The following is a 4,321-nucleotide window of genomic DNA, read 5'->3' on the forward strand; positions in this document are numbered from 1 at the left end:
GAGGAAAAGGATCACTCAGTCTTTTCAACATGTGAAATTAAAGAAAACCACTAGAAATTCAGTACAGGGCTGGGAGGGGGGAGTAAAGCAGGGGCAGCTGAGAAAAATATGTGGCTTCTCCTCTCCCACTTGATTCACACCATTAGCTGACCACTAGCTGAGCAGGCTGTGCTGGACAGTGCCCACAACGGTAGTGTTGTAACAAATCTCTGCTAATTGCAGAGCTGAAAGCATGGCTGTGCTGTAAGCCACATTTAACTGATGTGGTCTCTTCGCTGTCTCCCCCTGGTGTGCTGGTTGTTTATTCTGCATATGGAGAAAAATAACTAAGCTTTAACTAATCAATCTAATGGTTCAATTTCAAACAAACACCCTCGTGTTATCTCCCACGCTGGCCCTCATTCTGGAGAGAGGCATCTCTTAAATATTCATGGAACAGCCTTACACTACCCAAATGAAAACTTTCATTTTTAACCATTTGGCTGCTGTTTTTTGGAAATCACAACCTGTCATAATGATCAATATTGTTTAATTATTTTGCTGGACTGTCCCATCTGTCTGTATTTTGTGTAAGTCCATTTCTTATTTCACACTGCAGCTCTCTGAGACAAAGTCCTTCACGTTCTTATTTTTCGTGTAAGACCTCCCTCCCAGTAGTCCTGGTGGCACATCCTCAGCACTACAGTAAGGCAGCAGACAATAATAATCCCAATAGACTGAGATTCATAAAATCATCATTGTATTGACCATGTCTGTAGGAATTAGGCAAATAACTTTATCTTCAACACACAAATGAGAAACTGAGGCAGGGAGGTGTGCAGTGACTTAACAAGGTCACACAAGAGGTCTGGGCAGAGTAGGTATTTGATTAAAGCTTTTACAAGTCTAAGGCTAGTATAATGACCACTAAGTTATCTTTGTTTTTTTGTATATATGTATATAAATTTCAAAATCTTTAGTTATGCAGCAACATAACAAAATGATTATCGAAATGATCGGTTTTATGATCTTCTGAAAGAAACTGCTTTATACTGGCTGGGCTGAACGCTCCACACCAGCCATTCAAACAGCTCCCGGTTTGCCAGCTCAGCATATTAGTTCACTCAGTGTTATGTTTAGGAATTATTAATGAGGATTGTAAGGATTGTACATTATTTTAATGTACAACTGAAGTCAACACTAGCAGGATTAAAATCTCCATTTGGAATGGAAACCTGTTATTGGCTTTTATTTGCTCAGGAGTAGGTTTTTGCAGTAACTTTGCATTCAGCGTTGTAGTCGGCTTTGTGTTTGAGATTACCCTGGTAACTGCCCACATGGCACCTCACCTGCAATTACAACCACGGAGAGTGTTATTTTTACTCAAATACCTTTCCTTCCAGCTGAAGCAGCCTTTGAATAAGCATGTCTAAATTAAAGGTGATCTCTCTGCCCCTTGGGTCTGCATTATGAAACTGCTTCTTGAATATGTTAAACAAAAGACGCTACACAGTTTTCTGGCCTGGGGTTTTCAGACATTTGTTGAGAAGCAAGCTAAGGCATTTGGAGATAGCCATGCTAATAAAGTGCAACTTGACTCAAAAGATATAGTACTGACCAGGTCTCTGAGTCAGTGTTTCACCTCTGATCATCTTCTAGAGACAAAGGGTACTTCTTATTCTTAAGAAATAACAGGACTTCACCTCCCTAGTGGGCCTTGGGAGCTCTGTCACAAAGGTGAAATGTTTTCTCAAAATATTGGTATATGGTTGCCATGTGAAAAGCCCTTTTTCATCTTCTTTTTAAAATCCTTGGGAATGAGAATAATTTGCACTCGCAGGAGCACTTCTTGTAGCAGTATGGCTGCGGTCTGTCTGTCCTTTAATTAATGGCAGGGTTTTGCCACACCTGGGATCCCTGGCCAGTACCATCTGAGCACTTCTGCCTTGGAGTAATGAAGAGTCCAGGCAGCCCACTGATCTTAGCCTGTGACTTCTGTAGTCTGGCAGCTATGCAGACTTTATTAGGTAAGGTAGAATACCTCATGATTTGTTTTATATGAAAAATAAAATAAAGTTTCCAATCTGAATTTGTAAAAAAAAAAAAAAAAAAAAAAAAAAGGAGCCTGAAAACAGTTTTACATTGATGAAAAAATTAACTAGATGATGTAATCAAGTTACCTACATGCCTGAATTTTACAATCCTAAAGACAAACTGAATCTAAACTGTTCACTGATTTGTGCCTCATTCTACATAATATTTTACTATATTATTACATGAATTATGCTATACAAATTGGCTGCAGTGCCATGCTCACCAAGGTAGTGACAAATGGCAGGAGACAAAGCAAAGCCAGAGATTTGGGAAGTGATTGCTAGAGACGGAGGATGGAGACAGAACCACAGCCAGAGCCTGGCGTGCCTTGCTAGCTACGTGTCAACTGGCTAGTGCCTCTTCCCCTGGATGGGCTCAGTCTTGTTGGGTTTGTGTTAGTAAAATTGCAGATCCCCAGCACAAAATTTTACCCACAGGGCTAGCTGAGCTGTGTTATAAATGTGCTGTATACCAAGGGAAAAGTATTCTCTGGTGTCAAAAAATTGTTGGTGTTGCTTTGATTATCTTTTATAAAAAATACTTTCAAAGTGAAAAAGAAGATTTTTTAAAAAATCTTAAAGGGGAAAAAAACAGCAGGGAGTTGCTTTCCTTAGTCTATATGCCTTTTAAAATCCAGCACAGAATACCCTATTAATTTATTTTCTCTTTCCTAGCATCAGGGTTTGAAAAATGCCCGTCATATTGCAGATCTGTAGCTGACTTATTCTTAGATCCAGTGCAGTGACGGAGGAATTATGGACAATTTTTTCCCCATTCTCCCCAGTAGCAGCAACTGGTGACCACGTGGCAAAAGCCCTGCTGATTTTTCCTCCAAAGCGAACTAAAGCAGATAAGGTCTGTCTCCCTCCACTGATACACAATGTAGGGATGTGCCGCTGTTATAACCCCTGTGCCACAGTTATTGTTAGCAGGTCAAAGCACTGAATATCAATAGACTAATTCCTTCACCCCTCCAACCCGTTCTCTGACTGGAATGTAAACTTCTATTGCACAGCTTTCACCTTTGGCCCTCACCATCTTCATGGCTCCATACTTCAAAGAATTCTGCTCATGTAGAAAATACCTTATTGAAGGAATGGTCATAGCAGCACAATTATTTCAAAAAAACTCGACATTGTATTTCAGCTGAGGACAGGAGAACTGGCGAAAGTCTGAATCACTTTCAAGATTCAGATCTAAATCCTGAGGTTTAGAAATATGAAAGTCAAAACTACAATAGTCCAAACACACAGAGCCTATTCTTTGCTCCTTGAAATGTGGGAAATTAAAGAGCTGCTCTCAGTTTGACTACTCACCTTTCCATTTTTTGAGGCACCCAACAAAGTTCCCTGTGCTAATGAATACAGGTTTTGATTGTTGGATTACACAGATTATTTTCTGTCATCTTCCAGTCCTTTAAACAATTGCTTCCTTTGAAATCCCTTATGCAAGAAGCATATGACCTTACAACACTCCTATTTCTCTTTTGTATTTAACATCACAGTCCTCTCTGTGGTTATATACAATATGGGGAATGCTATAGGTCAGGGCTGTGAGGTGATAGCTAAAAACGAAGGGTGCTCAACTATTGAAGCTAACACAAAATACACAGAAGAAAAGAGGGCTACATGGAGAATGATTGAAAGGTAAACATTATTTTTTATATAAAATTTTGTTGCAGTTTAAAGTTCAAAAACCTAGGAGCATCCTGTATATGAGACAGGAACTATGGTCACGAGTATCCATACTGGTTGTAATTTATATTGCTCTCTATTTTTCTCTGTGTTTTCTCTGATCCCCCACAAATTCTCCTGATAGTGCAGCAATACCAACCTCTCATGAATCTTCCGTACATATCTTCCCTTATCCAGCCTTTCTTCCCCAACATGCTTCTTTCTTCCTCAGCAGCATCCAGGTGCCCCTCCAAAACCTTACTGAAGGGAGGCTCCCTCTAGGTCTCATGCCAGACCAGGTGGGCCAGAATGCCCAGGACAAAACAACAGAGGTACCTCGGAGCATAGCAGAAAAATAGCTTGTCCCTGAATCTGGTGCTAAAAATATTTCACACTTCCACAACATCTCCCATTTTAGCACCATCCTGCATTTCACAAACAGAATGATCTGTTTTCAGATATCTTTAGGGAACAGAGAAGCAACATTCAGAGATATTGAGGCATGACTGTTAAAGCCACAAAATGTTAAGTGCTGGTTAAGAGCTGAGGAGTGTTTTCAATTCTCTGTTAAGCCA

This window comes from Anser anser (genome assembly GCF_964211835.1).
Source record: "Anser anser genome assembly, chromosome: 18".
NCBI classification, from domain to species: domain Eukaryota; kingdom Metazoa; phylum Chordata; class Aves; order Anseriformes; family Anatidae; genus Anser; species Anser anser.